The 22,112-nt window shown below is 40.0% G+C and overlaps 2 protein-coding genes across 7 annotated transcripts in view; one reads left to right on the top strand and one right to left on the bottom strand.

Moving 5' to 3' along the window:
- Positions 1-22,112, bottom strand: part of LOC136876126 (oxidized purine nucleoside triphosphate hydrolase) — a 131,071-nt gene that overhangs the window by 84,016 nt on the left and 24,943 nt on the right. Inside the window, exon 1 of one of the 3 annotated variants that reach the window (XM_067149817.2) lies at positions 17,070-17,226. The exons of 1 other annotated variant lie outside the window; for it this stretch is intronic. The gene's annotated coding sequence lies outside the window, so the exon portion shown is untranslated. Of the gene's footprint in view, positions 1-17,069; positions 17,227-22,112 lie in introns of those variants that run through there. One more of the 3 variants, XM_067149816.2, reaches the window with a different exon arrangement.
- The window catches only part of lqf (epsin homolog lqf), a 255,684-nt gene continuing 250,908 nt past the window's right edge, over positions 17,337-22,112 (top strand). For all 4 annotated transcript variants that reach the window (XM_068228319.1, XM_067149807.2, XM_067149808.2 and 1 more), the window contains exon 1: positions 17,337-17,609. The gene's annotated coding sequence lies outside the window, so the exon portion shown is untranslated. The remainder of the gene's footprint in view (positions 17,610-22,112) is intronic.

Here is a 22,112-nt window from a genome sequence, read left to right as displayed (position 1 = left end):
CTTGAATTTAGAAATGTTTTTATCCAACGTGTAACCCTTACGTCCAATCCTATTCCCTCCAATTTCTTTAATAATATTCCATGTTCCACTCTATCAAAGGCTTTGGAAAGATCTATGGCTATGCAATCTAACTGACCTCCCGAATCCAATTGATCAGGATGATATAACACAAGTCAGAACAACTTTCAGAAGATTGTTGCAAAATTTCAAGGGTTTCCATGAGAAGGACAAGAGAGGAAGAAACAGCAAAGTGAGAGGATGAAAGTGAAAGGGTGAAGAACTATGGGAAGTCAAGAAAAGAAGGATTAAGATGAATGCTCAGGGTTTTCTGTCGTCCTTAGATGGCCAAAATCAAAGAAAGAAGAAAAAAATAAATAAATAAATTAAAAAAAGTACCTAAAAGCAGCAAAAATTGGACTACAAATCTCGTTTGAAAAAAAAAAAAAAAAAAAAGTATGACCGACATTAAAATTGCATCAAATGAACATCTAATTGGCAATAACAAGATCTTCAGAGTAAATTAATTTAAGTATTTAGGTGAATGGATTACATAAAACTGTTAACGAAAATAAATCTATCAAATCGAGACTCTAGAAAATGGAGATTGCTTTTCAGTTAACAAAAAATATATACAACAAAAAGAGCTTCTCCTGGAACTGCAAAATCCGACATATACAACTTTAATCAAACCTGAAGCACTCTATGCTTCAGAGACACTCAATCTCCAACACAAAACACAAACACCAAATAGAATTGAAAGAACATAAAATGAGAAAAATCCTTGGGCCAAGAATTTTTTTTTTTTTTGCTAGTGGCTTTACGTCGCACCGACACAGATAGGTCTTATGGCGACGACGGGAGAGGAAAGTCCTAGGAGTTGGAAGGAGGCAGCCATGAACTTAAGCTCACAGCCGCGCACCCCTAACCGCACGGCCAACTTGCCCGGTGGGCCAATAACCTAATATGGTGTACATTATCCAAAGCCTAACACAGAAATACACTGACTGACAGAGCAAATGCAACACTAAGAAGGAGTGGTTCGAAAGGGATGAAAGTTGGGGAAAAAACAGACGGCACGGACGAATAATTGATGTTTATTTCAAACCGATATGCAGGTTACACAATGCGCACGGTATCGACTCAGTAGGATGTAGGACCACCGCGAGCGGCGATGCACGCAGAAACACGTCGAGGTACAGAGTCAATAAGAGTGCGGATGGTGTCCTGAGGGATGGTTCTCCATTCTCTGTCAACCATTTGCCACAGTTGGTCGTCTGTACGAGGCTGGGGCAGAGTTTGCAAACGGCGTCCAATGAGATCCCACACGTGTTCGATTGGTGAGAGATCCGGAGAGTACGCTGGCCACGGAAGCATCTGTACACCTCGTAGAGCCTGTTGGGAGATGCGAGCAGTGTGTGGGCGGGCATTATCCTGCTGAAACAGAACACTGGGCAGCCCCTGAAGGTACGGGAGTGCCACCAGCCGCAGCACATGCTGCACGTAGCGGTGGGTATTTAACGTGCCTTGAATACGCACTAGAGGTGACGTGAAATCATACGCAATAGCGCCCCAAACCATGATGCTGCATTGTCTAGCGGTAGGGCGCTCCACAGTTACTGCCGGATTTGACCTTTCTCCACGCCGACACCACACTCGTCTGCGGTGACTATCACTGACAGAACAGAAGCGTGACTCATCGGAGAACACGACGTTCCGCCATTCCCTCATCCAAGTCGCTCTAGCCCGGCACCATGTCAGGCGTGCACGTCTATGCTGTGGAGTCAATGGTAGTCTTCTGAGCGGACGCCGGGAGTGCAGGCCTCCTTCAACCAATCGACGGGAAATTGTTCTGGTCGATATTGGAACAGCCAGGGTGTCTTGCACATGCTGAAGAATGGCGGTTGACGTGGCGTGCGGGGCTGCCACCGCTTGGCAGCGGATGCGCCGATCCTCGCGTGCTGACGTCACTCGGGCTGCGCCTGGACCCCTCGCACGTGCCACATGTCCCTGCGCCAACCATCTTCGCCACAGGCGCTGCGCCGTGGACACATCCCTATGGGTATCGGCTGCGATTTGACGAAGCGACCAACCTGCCCTTCTCAGCCCGATCACCATACCCCTCGTAAAGTCGTCTGTCTGCTGGAAATGCCTCCGTTGACAGCGGCCTGGCATTCTTAGCTATACACGTGTCCTGTGGCACACGACAACACGTTCTACAATGACTGTCGGCTGAGAAATCACGGTACGAAGTGGGCCATTCGCCAACGCCGTGTCCCATTTATCGTTCGCTACGTGCGCAGCACAGCGGCGCATTTCACATCATGAGCATACCTCAGTGACGTCAGTCTACCCTGCAATTGGCATAAAGTTCTGACCACTCCTTCTTGGTGTTGCATTTGCTCTGTCAGTCAGTGTATATAAAAAGTACCGAAAATCACAGACACAATGCCAATGCAAAGAATTCAATTCATGGGACACTTAGAAAGAATGGACCTGAACAGACTAATGCACAAAATACATACACTCATAAAGAACAAGGCTACTTGAATGAATTGGTACAAGCTTACAGAAAAAGACCTGAAGGCATTAAGATCACCAAACCTACTTGACTGGAATGAAATCAGGAAACTCACTCACACACGTGGTTTCGAGGAAGAAGAGAAGACTACAACATACATGGTCAGAGCAACAAAAGCACATCCAATCGTTGCGCATGAAGGAATACTGGGCCAACAGGAAGGCTAGAAAGTGTTGATTCTGCGTGGTCCTAAGTGACCCATTCACAAAGAAGAAAAAGGTTCGCAAACAAATAAAAGCAATAATTTTCTATGTCATGTTTTTTTTTTCTTTTTCAAACATTGTTCTCATATTCTATTATTTTGTTCTTGGTCTATAATTTTTTCTTAATCCTATTTGCTGTGAAGTCAGAAGCAAGTTCAATGTCTCTCTGATCAAAGACCCAACGAGGAAATTTCCACGCTTCCACCTTCCTCTGATGCAAGTGTAATGGACTAGTATAACTTGGAAACAACTCTCTAAAATCATGGGTAGATAATGAAAATATCAAGCTTGATTACTAGATGGTGGTGGTGTTATTCTTCTTCTTCTTATTACTATGACTTGTGAGGTGTGGCTATTAAGTTGTTTACGTCTATTATTATTATTATTATTATTATTATTATTATTTACTTTTTACATAGTTATGTACGAACTTTATTTGGTATAAATTGTGGTCGTACCATTTATTATTTGTGTGTTGTATGATCTGTCTTTTGTAACAAAACATCTGAGGTTATGTCACGAGACATCTGCTGTATGTATTTTAAAATGACATTATTTAATGTAAGGGCACGTAATTAATAGTACATAATTTATTATTACCTGTGAATATAATGTATAAATCCAATGTAATACTGTGCAACATAGGATACGGTAATAGTCAAGAACAACGCACTTGAGCTTTATACTGTAGAACATTCTATCCATTTGTATACAGGTTATTGAAGACTCGAGAAGATACGAGAAAAACATGCAGTGTCATACTTTTCTAGGAGCCTGGCCAGGCAAGGTATATAAAGAGACACTCTTTGGTTAGTTGACTTGTTAGTGAACGTCGTTAGTCGAGTGTGTGAACTCATGTTCTGATTTTGTTGTGTTGGTAATTGGTTGACATGCTAATGTAGCAGTGAAGTGTTTCTCAAGATGGAGATTCATTAATGTGTCTGTATAATGTGTATATAATCTATATATTAAGAGTTTACTAAAAACAGCTTTGGCAAATCCGTCCGTCCGTTCTACTGGACCGATTTGCTTCATTTTTGTTTTATTCTCTCCAGAATTAACTGCCGGTGAATCATAAGATACTGATAGGTCTGCAAGTTCAGCCAACTTTGAGTAATAAAATCAAATAATTAAATGATAACTCCAATAATTCAGGCAAAGGTTTACCCCAGCCTGCAATACACAGCAGGCTGCTAAGCGACTAACACTTTCATTAATATTCTGATATATGTGATTTTCATCCTTACTAATGTCACTGCATACATCCATGCTTGATTACTACCTGTCAAACCAGAGAGTCATAATCAAAGACATTCTCTCCAACAATACAGTATTTATACAGGGTAACATATCAATAACAGATGCCATAGCACAGACCAATGGTGTACTACGAGGAGATCCTCTAAGTCCTCTTCTGTTCTCAATAATCACTTCGGATGTGACACGATGCATCAAAGATGGTGTAAAGTTGTATGTATATGCAGATGATATGGTTCTCGCTGCAGAAAGGTTGGAGTACCTGAAAGAGTCTTTTGATCTTCTGGCAGCATGGGCACATGAAATTGATCTCAGCATAAATGACCAAAAGACTGTCTACATGATTTTCAGAAAAGGGGGAAGACCAGCAATGACTAACAGAGTCCATTACAATGGTAAAGAACTAACAAGGGTAGTCACTTCAAATATCTGGGAGTCATATTCCAAACCAGAGGTGATGTTTTCATAAAACACATAGAGAATAGGACAATCTTGGCACTTAAAGCAGTGAACGAAATCAAAGATTTACGTAAGATGTCAGTTAAAGCAACGATACAGCTCTTCAATATTAAAGTTGTGCCTATGGTCTACAACTCGTCTGGGAATACCTAAACATTAATAGTCTACGACGAATAGAGAAAGTCAAAGCCGCATACTTAAAGAGAGCTCTGGGGCTTTCGAAGTATACACTATCTCAACTTGTGTATGTTCTGATGACGGAATCTTTCCTGATCGAAGAGCTACGCTTCAAGATGTCACTACCATCCACGACAAATTACGATCGACTACTTACGGAACTGAAGCAGAAAGGGAAGACTTTGGTTAGATTTCTATGCAACGGATGCTATGACAACGCGGGGATGGAAGTGAACTACGAATTAAGACATATAATTAGATTGGCTGTTCATGGTTTTCACTTTAAGCTTTGCAAAACCAAAACATTTCATGAACCTGAATTCGAATGCATGTGTAAATTGTGCGATCATGAATGTGATAGATACCACATCTTAAGATGTCCTAATACAGGGAAATCGTTGATTAAGTTCTGTTCAGAAGAATGAGACCTATGTGGCTTGGAAATGTTAAAATTAATGTACTTACTTACATGGCCATTTGGCTGTAATAAAACTATTATTTATTAAACCAGAGAGTATACATTTCCTCTGTTCATGGAGGAATACTATTCCCTGTTAGATACTCTTTGATTCTTTAGCCTTTCCCAGCTTCCAAATATATTCAACAGATGGCAGAGTGTTCCTAATAACTTACATGCTGCTAAGAATAAAAAGTCTATGTAAAAAAAGACCCTACCATGACATACGCCTAGATATTATCTGGGTACACCTATCGAAGGATAACCTAGCTACACGAGAAGGAGTGAAGCCAATGTATCTTGGAGAAGTACACTGCCTGGCAAAAGAGTTCCTTCGAGACTAACCTAGGAGCTCAAAGGTAAACCGTTCCATAGAGAAGAACTGCAATTGAAAATACCATTGCCTTCTACGACACAATACCAAGCTTTACATCAAGAGCTGCAGGATAAAAATGTGAATATATCAATAGATTTTTACCAAACAGGCGGCTTAATGATGTCAGAATGGATGAATTATGACTACAAACTGTAGCATACCACAATGTGCTTCTTATTAAATGTTCATAAAATTATTGAAAAAGGCAGGCAAAACAATATATCCATGATGAGTAGGGAGCGGATTTTTATATAATTACATTTTTTTTTTTGCGTAAGTTTTAACGCAAGTTACGAAGTTCACTATTTCTACTGTGCATCCCCAAGTGTAAAAACTGAATCTTATTTCACATAAAAACCCATATTTTCACATTTTTTAAATGCAAATACATATTTTAATAAAATCTATAATAAGCACATAATTTGGCAATATTTGTTGATCAATAAAATTGAAAATGCTTCTGTGTTATAAAATAATGCTCATATTTTCATTTTAAGATTACGGTATTGTTTTTAACAGTGTATTTAACATAATGTATCTGAATGTTTTGGCTATTTATGGACTTCCGTCCATGAGTTCTAAAACTTGCTGGTCACTGGCTACATAGTTACATTTAGACAGCGATTTGATTTGCTGCACAAGATGTTACCTTGCATGATGTCATTCCAATTCTTTATGAGTCAGCCCTCTCGGGTTTTGTTTACAGAATATCAGCGAAAGGCAATCACGGAGAGATAAGGTGACGTAATTCCGTTACGACATGGGAGACTCGGAAGAATATTGCCCCACCATTAGGTAGTGGAATTTCATCACTCCTAAGAGTAAGGTTAGCTGTTCGGGTCCATATATCATCCCCGTGGTCGTGTGATTTTGTATGGATTTATAAGAAATATTTCCTTCAGTGTCCGCTGCTATTCTTTTTACTAAAATAGCGATTCACCGTAAATGTGTGTGTGTAACCTGTAAAATAATGCCAAAAGAGAAGTCGAGTACAAGATCGCATCTTCAACAATATGTAGTGGAATTTAAAAGCATTTTCACTACCAATGGACAAGTATTATTATGCCAGCCGTGTGGTAAAACAGTACGTGCAGATCAACGTTCTCAAGTAACCCAGCATTTGTCTGGAAATAAGCATACTGCGGCTGCTTCACGTGTGCGTTCGCGACAATTAATAATAGCTGAACCAGCTACTTCAAATGCAGCCCCATCTAAATATTCCCAGTATTATTTAGATGTATGCAGAGCATTTGTTTGCGCCGACATTCCTCTTGGTAAAATAAATAATCCGGGACTGAGAAATTTCCTAACAAAGTACATTAATTTTGAGCCTCCAGACGAAGCCACATTAAGGAAAAACTATCTCCCAAAATGTTACGAAGAAACTTTACAGAGAATTCGGGCAGTATGTGATAGTGAAAAACTGTGGGTGAGCATTGACGAAACCACTGATTCAAGTGGCAGAAAAGTAGGAAATGTTGTAGTTGGTGTGTTGAAGAATGACAAAACTGCTTGCGAACATTCTCATTTGCTAGCGTGTAAAGAAATGCTTGCTGCAAACCAGGTCGCTGTAGCTAGGTTATTCAATGAAGCCATGCACTTACGTTGGCCAAAAGGTATAAAATACGACCATGTATTGCTTTTCCTTACTGACAGTGCAGCTTACATGAAAAAGGCAGCTGAAGGCCTTTCTGTGAGCTTTCCGAAAATGATACACGTAACTTGCGTTGTTCATGCTCTACACAGGTTATGTGAAACTGTGCGGGCTCAGCATCCTCAAGTGGATAAATTAGTGTCTAATGGCAAAAAAAAGTCTTCGTAAAAGCACCCTCAAGAATCAATCTCTTTAAAGAGAAAAACCCGGATCTTGCGCTTCCTCCTCTGCTTATTGTTACGCGGTGGGGTACTTGGCTTAGCGCTGTGGTATACTACGCAGACAATTTCGAAAATTTTGCATCCGTTGTGAACGTGCTAGATAAAAACGACGCGTCGTCAATTGAGATTCTTAAGAGATACTAAAAGACAGCTCTTTGAAAAATGATTTGGCGTTTATATCTGCCAATCTAAGCTTCTTGTGTAAAACTATAGACATACTTGAAAAATCCACTAACCTGTTGTCCGAAACAGTGAAGGAAGTGCGCGCTGTTGAAAATAAATTAGATTTACTCCCGGCTTCGCAGGTACAGGGACTGTTAAAGGTCAAGTATCAAAATTTGTTCAGGAAAAACAGAGGATTTCAAACAATGTGCCAAATTTCTAATGTATTAGAGGGTGCTCATGTTGGCGAAATTGATGGCGTTATTGTTGGTGACATTCCTCTCTTTAACTATGCTCATCTGACTTCCTGTGATGTGGAGCGATCGTTTTCGCAGTATAAGGCGTTCTTTAGAGATAATCGGCATGCATTTGTGATAGACAATTTGGAGATGACCTTTGTTGTTCACTGCAATTCTGAGACTACTTCTAGCAACTAATATTCCAGTGTGTGATGGGTGAGTACGAACTGGTACTATTTTTTCAAAGATGATAGGTTGCTTTTGCCATATTTGAACAAAAGATTACCTTTAAAAAAATAACCATTCATAATATGTACTCTGGCATATCAAAAATTTTTATAATAATAATGTTATTTATTTTACGTCCCACTAACTACTTTTTAAGGTCTTCGGAGACGCCGAGGTGCCGGAATTTAGTCCCGCAGGAGTTCTTTTACGTGCCAGTAAATCTACCGACACGAGGCTGTCGTATTTGAGCACCTTCAAATACCACCGGACTGAGCCAGGATCGAACCTGCCAAGTTGGGGTTAGAAGGCCAGCGCCTTAAACGTCTGAGCCACTCAGTCCGGCATATCAAAAATTAATATACCATACAGCATGTTTCCATACACAGACACCATTTTGCCTTAAGGAGCATGTTTGGTAGCACCATATTCTAATACAAAACATTATACTTATTTACTTCTTGAACGCGAGTAGTTATGTGATATTTAAAGGAAAATAATTTCAATTTTTTATCACATATTTTAAAGTTTTTCAGCACATAAAAAATAAATATTTTTCACATTTTTAGCACATAAAAATCCGCTCCCTAAGGATGAGTTATCTGATCTATTTATAACGAATGCTGTGGAGCAGTACGGGTCCTCTAGTTTGTAAATAAAATAGTGTACACAATTGACAGCATCCCGTGAGCGAGTCTTTGTGATGACGATACCTCGACATGAGTGGTCAAAACTCAACCAGATCCAAACAGGTCACGGCAGATGCCACTATATGATGAAAAAGTGTGTATATAGGATGAACGTGCCGTCTGCGAGTGTGGGGAACAAAGCCAGAATGCACTGGCACATCTATGACGTCATACTTGTGGGGCCTATCTGGATAGCAGGGGTTTCAGGATGGGGGGGAGCAAACTAAAATTAGTGTGAATAGTTTTACAATAGTGGCTGCGCAGTTTGGGTCATGTAGCTGTCAGGTTGCATTTGGGAGAAAGTGGGTTCCAACTTCACAGTTCACAGCCCTGAAGGTGGTTTTTCGTGGTTTCCTATTTTCACACCAGGCATATGCTGGGACTGTACCTTAATTAAGGGCATGGTCGCTTTTTTTTCCACTCCTAACCCTTTCCTATCCCAACATCGCCATAAGACCTGTCTGAGTCTGACTTCGGTAAATCCATAAGTGTATCTTAGTTGGGCTGATGATGACCCATATAGGGTCGAAACTAGTCCCTTGATAATATTTTGTAATGTGTTTATAGACATTGCAATTATTGTACAGTATTGAGGAGGAATAAACTTTGTAAATTATATGCTCTAAATATTAGTTCCTAATTAGCGTTGACCTCTAAGCACTTTTGCTACCATGTTTTTCCTTCATTCCCACCTAGATATACCTGCTCCCTTCACAAAGCTGCAGGTTATTCTTTTTGGGTCTTCTTGGATTTTTTCACTCTCTTCACCAGGTAGTTTTAGAGTGGAGAGTCTGATTTTACCCAGTGCCTCACATTCGAAAAGTATGTGTTCAGCTGATTCCTCTGCTTCATTGCATTTCCTACATATGTTGTCTCTTATTACTCCAATTCTATGTAGGTATTTTTTCGGATGGCAGTGGCCGGTCAACAGTCCTACTACCCGTCTTATATTTTCTCTGCTGAGTTTCAACAGTAATAACGATCTAGTGGCCCCTTGATTTGTTACACTTTACATTAATGTACAATTATCCCTAACTGTAATGCCACTGTCTGTTCAGAATGCAGTTGGCATAATAAAAATGGTGGTATTAGATCATAACACTAATTTGAATGACTTATGCTTCGTAGCGATATAGGCACTGTACAGGAATTTTCTGGAATAATATTAACTGAACATTTAATTTATTTAGGTATTTTGTATTCATAATACATGCAAATTTTATAATCTTTATTCCATGTTTCTGTAGAATTTTTTGATCCATCTGTCGAATTTAACATTGGTGACTTTCTATTGTTCCCATAATCAACTTAAAATGATGGGATAACATTTTTTCTATTGGCTTTAAGTTGCACCAATACAGACAGGTCTTATGGTGATGATGGGGCATTATGACAATATGATTTCCAATGTTAAAATGGATTAACTCTTAATTCTAAAACACATTGACGTCCAAAACACAGTTTTTACAATTTGAAAATTTGGCTAAAATTTGTTTGCAATGTTAAAATAAAATTGATTCAACTATAATTTGGCATTAAAATTTGAGTCATAAATATAAATATAAATATTGGATGTTAATATATAGGAGCCATAGTTTCTGAAGTGCGTTGGTTTCTAGAATACAGTAACATTTCAGTATTGAGAATTTTAGTTAAGAATTGTGCTCTCTAAATAATGTTATTTAAAAAGACTGTAATTTTGCATTATGCGTGGTTAGTCGTGATGATAATCTAGAATTGAAGTCTTGAGTCGTTGCAAAATGGCTTCTAGGTTTGTATAGGCTGATGATGCTTGTGAATAAAAGCGAAACATGTCCCGGTAAATTAGTGTTGTAACATTACAACTTAGCAACACAAACTGTAATTTGTATTGAAAAGGTCAATCAAAATAACCAACAAATTGTTAGTATATCATAAGTGGTATGTTCCAAGCTGTCAGTGGAGAGATGGCGTCGGAGGACATCAGTAGACGAATAAGTTTGGATGGTGGGAAAGATCACAATACGAGGGTAAAGTTGAAATTCAAGAGGACAAATTGGGGCAAATATTCGTTTATAGGAAGGGGAGTTAGGGATTGGAATAACTTACCAAGGGAAATGTTCAATAAATTTCCAATTTCTTTGCAATCATTTAAGAAAAGACTAGGAAAACAACAGTAGAAAATCTGCCACCTGGGCGACTGCCCTAAATGCAGATCAGTAGTGATTGAAATTGAAACACGCACAGTATCCCCTGCCTGTCGTAAAAGGTGACTAAAAGGGGCCCAAGGGGCTCTGAACGTGTATATTATTCTTGTTTTAAATATTGTTATCACTGAAATTAGATTTACATTCAATGTAATGAAATTTGTAACAACAACCCAAATATGTCAAACCTTGAGGCAATTGTATAGGCTGATGATGCTTGTGAATAAAAGCGAAACATGACCCAGTAAATTAGTGTTGTAACATTACAACTTAACAACACAAACTGTAATTTGTATTGAAAAGGTGGATCAAAATGACCAACAAATTGTTAGTATATCATAGCATAGTTCAATACGGGTCTAATAATATTAGTTACATGTAACATACCACTTAGTCGAGCAGCTCGTCTCCTTTCTCCCAAGTCTTCCCACCCCAAACTATGCAACATTTTTGTAACCCTACTCTTTTGTCGGAAATCGCCCAGAACAAATCGAGCTGCTTTTCTTTGGATTTTTTCCAGTTCCTGAATCAAGTAATCCTGGTAAGGGTCCCATACACTGGAACCATACTCTAGTTGGGGTCTCACCAGAGAAAAATAAGCTCTGTCCTTTACATCCTTACTACAACCCCTAAATACTCTCATAACCATGTGCAGAGATCTGTACATTTACAATCATATTTATGTGATTACTCCAATGAAGATCTTTTCTTATATTATTTACAATGATCCCCAAAGGGAACTTTCACCCCATCAACGCAGTAATTAAAACTGAGAGGACCGAGCTCGATAGCTGCATTCGCTTAAGTGCGGCCAGTATCCAGTATTCGGGAGATAGTAGGTTCGAACCCCACTGTCGGCAGCCCTGAAAATGGTTTTCCGTGGTTTCCCATTTTCACACCAGGCAAATGCTGGGGCTGTACCTTAATTAAGGCCACGGCCACTTCCCACTCCTAGCCCTTTCCTGTCCCATCGTCGCCGTAAGACCTATCTGTGTCAGTGCGACGTAAAACAACTAGAAAAAAAAAAAAAAAAAACTGAGAGGACTTTTCCTATTTGTGAAACTCACAGCCTGACATTTATCCCCGTTTATCATCATACCATTGCCTACCGTCCATCTCACAACATTATCGAGGTCATTTTGCAGTTGCTCACAATCTTGTAACTTATTTATTACTCTGTACAGAATAACATCATCTGCGAAAAGCCTTATCTCTGATTACACTTCTTTACACATATGATTGATATATATAAGAAAACATAAAGGTCCAATAATACTGCTGTGAGGAATTCCCTTCTTAATTTTTACAGGGACAGATAAAGCTTCACCTACTCTAGTTCTCTGAGTTCTGTTTTCTAGAAACAGAGTCACCCATTCAGTCACTCTTTTGTCAAGTCCAATTGCACTCATTTTTGCCCCAGTAGTCTCCCATGATCTACCCTATCAAATGCCTTAGACAGGTCAATCGCGATAGAGTCCAACTGACCTCCTGAATCCAGGATATCTGCTATATCTTGCTGGAATGCTACAAGTTGGGCTTCAGTGGAATAACCTTTCCTAAACCCAAACTGCCTTCTATCAAACCAGTTAATAATTTTGCAAACATGTCTTATATAATCAGAAAGAATGCTTTCCCAAAGCTTACATACAATGCATGTCAAACTGACTGGCCTGTAATTTTCATCTTTATGGCTATCACCCTTTCCTTTATATACAGGGACTACTAAAGCAACTCTCCATTCATTTGGTAAAGTTCCTTCATGCAAACAATAATCAAACAAGTACTTCAGATATGGTACTATATCCTAACCCACTGTCTTTAGTATATCCCCCGAAACCTTATCAATTCCAGCTGCTTTTCTAGTCTTCAACTTTTGTATCTTACTGTAAATGTCATTGCTGTCATAGGTAAATTTTAATACTTCTTTAGTATTAGTAACCTCCTGTATCTGGACATTATCCTTGTAACCAACAATCTTTAGATACTGCTGACTGAATACTTCTGCCTTTTGAAGATCCTCGCATACACACTCCCCTTGTTCATTAATGATTCCTGGAATGTCCTTCTTGGAACCTGTTTCTGCCTTAAAGTACCTATACATACTCTTCCATTTTTCACTAAAATTAGGATGGCCACCAATTATGCTTGCCATCATGTTATCCTTAGCTGACTTCTTTGCTAGATTCAATTTCCTAATAAGTTCCTTCTATTTCTCCTTACTTCCACAACCATTTCTAACTCTATTTCTTTCCAACCTGCACCTCCTTCTTAGTCTCTTTACTTCCCTGTTATAATATAGTGGGTCTTTACCATTCCTTAACACCTTTAAAGGTACAAACCTATTTTCACATTCCTCAACATTTGCTTTAAACCCATCCCAGAGTCTGTTTACATTTTTATTTACCGTTTTCCACCGATCATAGTTACTTATTAAAAACTCCCTCATGCCTGTTTTATCAGCCATATGGTACTGCCTAACAGTCCTAATTTTAATCTCTTCCTTTCTTTCACATTTATTTTTAACTACGACAAAAACTGCTTCGTGATCACTAATACCATCTATTATTTCGGTTTCTCTATAGAGCTCATCTGGTTTTACCAGCACCACATCCAGAATAGTCTTCCCTCTAGTTGGTTCCATCACTTTCTAAATCAGGTTCCCTTCCCATATTAACTTATTTGCCATTTGTTGGTCATGCTTCCTGTCATTCGCATTACCTTCCCAACTGACATTTGGTAAATTGAGATCACCCGCTACAATCACGTTCCTTTCCTTATCGTTTCCCACATAGCTGATTATCTTATAAAATAATTCTGAATCAGCATCTGCGCTACCCTTTCCTGGTCTGTACACTCCAAAGACATCAAGTTGCCTATTATCTTTAGAAATGAGCCTTACCCCCAGAATTTCGTGCTTGTCATCTTTAACTTTTTCGTAGCTTACAAATTCTTTTTTCACGAGAATGAATACTCCCCCTCCTACCATTCCTATTGTATCTCTACGGTACACCCTCCACTTCCGTGAGAAAATTTCTGCATCCATTGTATCATTTTTCAGCCATGATTCAACTCCCATTACAATATCTGGTAAGTATATATGTATTAAATTATTTAATTCTATTCCTTTCTTTACAATACTTCTACAGTTGAGCACTAACAGTTTTATGTCATCCCTACTTGATTTCCAGTTCCCTGTTCCTTTAACACCGCTCCCTAGGCCACTCTGTTTCCCTGAATGTACCTCAATATAACCACTCTAAACAAATTTCCTAACTTATATGTACCACTGTGGTTTAAGTGAAGGCCATCTGAGTGCAAATCCCTATCTCCTACCCACCCATTAGGATCTAGAAATTTCACTCCCAGTTTCTACCGTCCCCACCCACAGGAGTTTGCTGAGGTTTAGAAGACCTACTGATCAACGTCATATTTCTTTGATCATGTCTGTTGGCATTGGTACAAAATACAATGGTTATTCTATCTTTAGGCCTAGACTTCATGCAACCCCTTACAGTAGCATTTGATATTGTTTTATCACGTTGCATACGATATAATAAAACAGTTTCATTCATATTGTACACAGCGTTTTCATCGTAATTTTAAATGATTGCTGAAAGCTTTTCGCAGCCCTCTTGTCCATCTGCCAGGTCAATCTCTGCTGAAGGCCATGTCTGTAATGCCTAATTTGTCATCAATAAGCTTCCTTAGTGACCTCGTCGGTTTCAGTTTCGTTTTACTCTTTGACTAGGGATATCCAAATTAATAAAGCTTCTTCTAGCTTCTTATACTTTCCAGATTTATGCCTGACAGAGATGTTTCATCCGTCCACTTAAGGTTTTCACTTGGAGTGTCTCCTTCATCTGCTTATGTTTTCTCCCACAACAATGAAAAATTGTTTGGAATGTTCTGCTGACTAGCAGGAGGATACTGTTTATAAGCACACACTTCTTGCTTCTCTCTTACACTTAATGCTGTTCATTTATTCGTCATAGAAACCTGCGTACGTACTGCAGATAACAGGAACTGAAGTTCGTAACAGATCAAGGTGAGCTATTGCCAAACTCTTTACCTTCAAATTGCTTTGTGCAGTGTTCCAAAACTATTCTTCGAATTAATTCACAATTATAAATCAAACAGAAATTCCCCACCATAATCATTCTTCCAGAGCAGGTAGGCCTACAGCACATCCCTTGCCCTACCACACCTGAGATAAGACGCTACAAATGAGGGTCGGCAGCATCCACCCTGTTCGCATTCCTACAGGATTAGGTAAGAACTATGTTTCCATTTTAAGATAAATTCTCCCAGGTCCTGCTGATGATTTCAGATCAACAGTTGGAGATATATCAAGTACACTTTTAAGACCATATGACAGTTCTGTATCTGTGCTACCAATGGCGTATGATGGTTGGTGGGGGCGGGAATATATCGAGGTAATTACTATGCTACTTTCATCAGGAATATCTGTTCATTGCTCACTGTGGGAGATAAGCAAAGATGGCAATACACTGGATGGTGGTGGTGATTATTGTTTAAAGAAGTAGTACACCTAGGCAACCATCCTCTAAACATTAATCAGAGAGAGAAAAAAATGGAAAGGATCCAACACTTAGAAAAACGAAGGTATCGGCTAAAGAAAGGCAAGGGCAATGAAGGGCATAAAAACGAAAGTCCCTAGGCCTTGAATGGTGTAACACCATCGGCGTGGGAAAAGAACAAGAGTTGACCAAGGGAGGTCAGATAGGAAAGCCTGACAAGTGGAAGCAACACCAGGACTCAGCTCCCAAAACTGACTGGATTTGTAACGCATGTCAAACAGCCATATACCAGATCGTCAGTTTTTTCACTTAGCTGTTACATCACCCTTTAAATTATCTATCATTAGTGTAAAAATCAACCTCCCGATGTCATCACCCGTGAAATAATGCAGTTGCATGGCCCATAGCCACAGAACACAATTCCCCTGTGGGTGGGGGCAGTAGAATAACACCCACGGTATCTCCTGCCTGTCGTAAGAGACGACTAAAAGGGACCTCAGGGGCTCTGAAATTTGGAGCGTGGGTTGGCGACCATGGGACCCTCAGCTGAGTCATGGCATTTCTTCCACTTACTTGTGCTAGGCTCCTCACTTTCATCTATCCTGTCCGACCTCCCTTGGTCAACTCTTATTCTTTTCCGACCTCGACGCTATTAGGTTTGCGAGGGCTAGGGAGTCTTTTATTTTCACGCCCTTCGTGGCCCTTGTCTTCCTTTGGCCGATAACTTCATTTTTCGAAGTGTCGGATCCCTTCCATATTTTCCCTCTGATTAGTGTTATATAGAGGATGGTTGCCTAGTTGTACTTCCTCTTAAAACAATAATCACCACCACCACCACCACCACCACAGAACGCAAGTCAGCGAATTCTGCACTTATAACCTGTATATATTTTACCTTTATTTAATCGAGCAATTGGCTGTGTGGTTTGAGTCATGTAGCTATCAGCTGCTTTTGGGAGATGGTGGGTTCCTGCCCACCTGTCAGCATACCTGAATATGGTTTGCCATGGTTTCCCATTTTCACACCTTGCAAATGCTGGGTCTTGACCTTAAATGAGGCCACGGCTTCTAACTTCCCAATCCCAGCCCTTTCCCATCCTTGCGTTGCCGAAGAGCTTTGATATGTTAATGCGACACTAACCACCAGTAACAATATAATAATAACCAATATACTGTAATTAAGAAATATAAAATTGAGCACTAGACGCCTATTGGTCAAAATCACTGACAATCACAGGATTAGGTTAAATTCGGTTAGGTGCGACAGCATTCCTAAATGACCGACTGTTGTCACTGAAACCACTCCACTCTTGGTGACAAAGATTGAATGCAATAAGCAAAAAATGATTCATTCATTGGTCTATTAGGGTTCGGTCCAGATTATACAACTCTCAGCTTCTAAACATTCTCCTACTTCAGTATGTTATGACGTTGGCGATTGGTGTTGCTTTTAGATATTACAATCATATTTTCTATATTAATCAAGCAATCAAGAGGTGTTCATATCCACTATATATAAATAAGCTAAAGAAGGAGGGCCAAGGAACGCGGGAAAATGAGACTCAACAGGTTTTGCAAACCTTAGAACGAGTGGAAGGAAACAAGAACTGACCAAGGAATGACAGATAACACGATGACATTCACTTGCCTGTTAACGTACCAAATGTATCAGAAAAGTTATACTGAAGATGGTCCTCTCAGCTGTCGCTACTACGGCTAACCCTCGGGATCGCACACACAACTTAACGCACGTGCAGAGCCACAAAACACCGGTAAAATTAACTTCCGACAGCTGTTGTAGCACAACAAAACTAAAATCACGGATCATCAAAGCCTATCCAAAGATATTACCCCTCCCTCTGTTAATTGCAAAGAAGTATTACAAAGATATAACTCTGGTAATGATACTATCAAAGTAGAAGCATTTCCAAAATTTAGATGATGTTCTCAGCTTGTGATTTTAGTGAAGAACACTTGCATATTTACTACTTGAAATTAAATATTCTCCACAATTCTTGATGTCCTACTTTGAAACTAGGAGACCGACTTCATCATACGACGAAACCGGAAATAAGCGCCATATTGATAACTGTTTTGTGATTCGTCAGTAAAAAAGTAGGGTTGTCATTATTTTCTGATGTTTCTTTTTATTTTATAGCGGTGTACAAATTTCCGAATCAGGGAAGTGGTGAGTGTAATTGTTTATTACGTCGTTTTAGTATCATATACAGTTTTCCAGTGGTTGACCTCTCCACGTAGGTGTCTGTGAAGGAATGATGGACCAGCCCCTTTGGTTATGGTTGCTATAAAATCCTTTAGCAGTAAATTAAGTTAATTGACTAGTGTATTTTCTTCTCCTTATTTGCGTGATTATTACAAGTACCATTCCTTTGAAATGATGTGTGCATGAGTAGGTGTCGTCGTCCAAATGTCTGGATTTTTTCATGTTTTCATGTAGGCCTATTACATTTTAGGGCGATTGACACATACATATTATGAAAGGAGCACATTTTCGAAGATAATTGCGATTAGCGGTAATCAGGACATCATAGTGTTATTTGAGGTAGCTAAGGTTTATTTTAGCGTAATATCTTCATTGAAGTTTTCGTTTACTGAAGATTGGTTTTTCCCTATGACGTACGGGAAAATGCCCTATCGTTCTGTGGCAGGCATTGTGACAGTGTGTCTTAGTTTTGTCTTGTCTACAGCTGTTCACTATTTGAATATTTATGAAAAGGAAGGTATGGCTTTGCAGACTTTTATTGTAATAAGATGATTCAGTGGTGGATCATTATAGATCTGGTGCACCATTTGTGTGTGTGCTTTTTGTGGACGTTTGTGACCATTATCAGTGGGGATTCTTCCTCTAATTGTGGAGTAGATGGTAAGAATTTGCTTAGATGTGGTAATAGTAACTAAGCGCTCTGAGAATTTTCTCCTGTGCTTATACTCGGATATAATATGTTATTCTTGTGTTAGGAACACATGGACCTTGGCTGCTCTGCAGACCTGCAGAGAAGGATCATGTTTATTAAAAAAAAAAAAAAAAAAAAAAAAAGCCATGTAATTTAATTATTATTGAACTTCAACACAGGAGGATCTAGAAATATCTACATAGTAGGCCTACTGGTATACGGTATAATTTTTCTCTTAAGAAACTCCGTGCTAAGGCGCGAGTTCTTATTCGACAGAGTAAGAAAGCTTTGTGGGAGAGATATGAGTCGTCTGACGTCGCATACTCCGTCATCTCAAATGTGGAAAGAATTTCGACGTATTTCAGGTATCCAAGGATCATTTTCTGTACCGGGAATTTCCATTGCAGGCAGTATCGTCACTGAACCGCTCTCGATTGCTAACCATCTAGCCAGTCATTTTGCAGATGTGTCTGGTTCCGGGAATTACCATCGTAATTTCCTCGCTCTGGAGCGGGAGGCAGAACGTCATTTTTGCCACTCAAGCTTCAGAGGTCTATAACGTGTCCTTTACGGAGTGGAAACTCCGCAGCGCCTTGGTGCTTTGTAAGGGCACGTCTCTTAGACCAGACAGTGTCCATAACCAGATGTTGAAACACCTTAGTGAGGATAGTCTGTTATGTCTCCTTCGTGTGTTCAACCAAATCTGGATAGAGGGTGAGTTTCCATCTCAGTGGGGAGAGGGCATAGTCATTCCTGACCTCAGGCCTGACAAAAATCTTAAGTACGCAGGAAGTTGCAGACCTGTTGGTCTTACTAACTGTATGTGTAAGCTATTTGAGAGGATGGTAAATCGCCAACTTTGTGTGGTGTCTGGAGAAACAAGGACTTTTGTCCGAGTTCCAATGTGGTTTTCGAGCCGCTCGCTCGACCACTGTCTACTTGGTACACCTGGAGGGTTCTATCCAGGATGCATTTCTCTGCGAACAGCATTTGGTGGCTGTTTTCTTTGACTTAGAAAAGGCCTATGACGCCACGTGGTGATATGGTATCGTTTCAGTCTGGAGATTCCGAGGTAACTTACCGGTAGTTATTGTGAATTTTTTGTCCCTCCGTCTATTCTGTGTCCGAGTAGGGAGGACATATTCGCAATACCATGCTCAAGAAAATGGAGTTCCACAGGGATTGGTTCTTAGTGTCACTGTTCGCAATTGCCATAAGCGGTGTTGTCGCTGCTGCTGGTTCAGCAGTAATACCGTCACTATATGTGGACGATTTTACTCTGCATTATAGCTCGCACAATATGGCAGTCGCAAAGTGACAATTACAGCAAGCTCTTAGAAGAATGGAACGGTGGACTTTAGAACATGGCTTTCGGTTTTCAACCGCAAAGACCTCTGTCATGCACTTTTGCCGGAAGTGCACTCTTCACATGCAGCCTAGCTTTATTTAGTAAATGTCGATCTTCTCATAGTCGGCGCTTAACTGATTTCTTGGGCTCCTTTTCGATAGTAAATTACTGTGGGAGCCACATGTGCGGCGGTTAAAAGTGCAATGCACTTAAAACGCTCTCATAATTTGAAGTTTCTTAGTAGTACTAATTGGGGGGCTGATTGCATGTTGCTCCTATGATTTTATAGGGCACATATTTTATTCAGGTTAGACTACGACAGTGCAGTGTATGGATCAGCAAGTCAAAGCGTCCTTGCAAAACTGAATAGCATCCACCACAGCAGGGTTAGGTTGGCAACGGGAACTTTTAGTACAAGTCCCATTGCTAGCCTGCTCACTCAATCTGGTGTGCCGCCTTTACACCTGAGGCACCAGCAGATGCTTCTGTCTTATGCTGCAAATTTACGACAAATGCCACTTCATCCAAGCTATCCTTGCATATTCCACAGTGGAAACCGTCGGCTGTATGCTGCTTATCCTCGAGCAATGCAGCTGGTTGGAATACGCTTGGATAGCAGTCACAGATTGATGTACCTTCGGTTCCCTGCCTTGTCAGACAACCAAGTAGGGTACCTCCGCGTATAATACGACGGCCTAAAATAATCCTGGAATTGCACACTGCCCCAAAGGAAAACACGGACCCTTCGATGTATCGGAGGCTTTTCCTGTCCGTTGTTGGCTGGTATCCAGGTACAGTCGTCATGTACATGGATGGCTTGAGGGCAGAAACAAAAGTGGGCTTTGCGTTTGTTGTCGATAATGATTTCTTTTTGCCCTTCCGGAAACCTGTAGTGGGTACACAGCAGAGCTCTATGTTATCTGTGAAGCTCTGCGGTATGCACTGTCCGATGAGCGCCAATACTTTCTGCTGTGTACTGACTCCTTGAGCTCGCTACAGTCTATTGATACCTGTTTCCCTCGGCACCCTCTGGTGCAGCGGATCCAGGACCTGCTGGCCGGGTGTTCGGATGCCAACATCAAAATCACGTTTATGTGGTTCCATAAATTTTAATATCATAACAAATCTTAGCTCAATTCTTATAAACCATAAATGTTATCGTCTTTTAAAAAATGTTTGTTTTAAGATTAGTAGTTAATATGCTGATGATGCCCAATAAGAAGGGCAAAACATGTCCATAATATTCACATATTTTATGTCTAATTAACCACATAACGTGGTACTGTATGTATTGAATAGGTTGAATAATGTATACCTTTTGTAAATTAAGTGAGATCGCTATTTTCACTACGGATCAAAAATGAGAGTAATGACTTGTAACTACAATCTAGGCCATAAATAATTTTATTCACTATGAGTGGAATGGTAGTTTAGGGGAAGGCCTAAAATTTACTTCTCAAATATTTGTGTTATTAGTGGTCCTATCGAGAAATACTACATTACTTAAGTTATATAGTATTAAATTTCCGATCATGTATGTCTTATACATTTTTACCATACCGGCTATGATAACAGAGATATTAATGGATTTGGAATTTTGTTGCTAAGTCCATATCAGCGCCAAGTCACGAGAAAATGGGTAAACAGAATTTAATGAAAGTCGGGGAATAAGGAACTACAGTCTACGCTGTAAATAAATTCGTAAGATGCCCTAATATCACAGAGTCGAAAGAAAACTAAATGTGAACGCCTACAATACAGAAAGCTCATAACATTGAACAACAATAATATTACATTGACCATTGTTTATTGTGTCTTCTGTTGCCAGTGATGTCTGATAAGTAGGATTACTGCTGTATACGGAGCATTTAAAAAAAAATTTGCTTTACGTCGCACCGACACAGATTAGGTATTATGGCGACGATGGGATAGGAAAGGGCTAGGAGTGGAAAGGAAGCAGCCCTGGCGTTAATTACGGTACAGCCCCAGCATTTGCCTGGTGTGAAAATGGGAGACCACGGAAAACCCTCTTCAGGGCTGTCAACAGTGGTTTTCGAACCCACTATCTCCTGGATGCAAACTCACAGCTGCGCGTCCCTAACTGCATGGCCAACTCGCCTGGTCGTACCGAGTATAACAGCCTTCCGAATTATTGGCGGGAACTAGTTGGGGAGTTAGATAACTTTCTTCTTAAACACGCCATTCCCCTGGTTCATAAATTTTCTGATACTACTGGTACCAATATAAATGGTCCGTTATTGGACATTATAAATTTTCCAGCTAACTCATTCCTGGTTGCCAGCGTTTCGCCCTCATGTGCTAGGCTGGGCTCATCAGTTGGTACCTAGCACACCTACCAAGACGCCGGCTAGTGCATACCGTGGAGGCCACTGCGTAGGCTAATTGTAGCCACCGGCAGTGCCAATGC

This window comes from Anabrus simplex, chromosome 6 (assembly GCF_040414725.1).
Source record: "Anabrus simplex isolate iqAnaSimp1 chromosome 6, ASM4041472v1, whole genome shotgun sequence".
Taxonomy (NCBI): Eukaryota; Metazoa; Arthropoda; class Insecta; order Orthoptera; family Tettigoniidae; genus Anabrus; species Anabrus simplex.
This window is presented reverse-complemented; position numbering and strand designations above follow the sequence as displayed.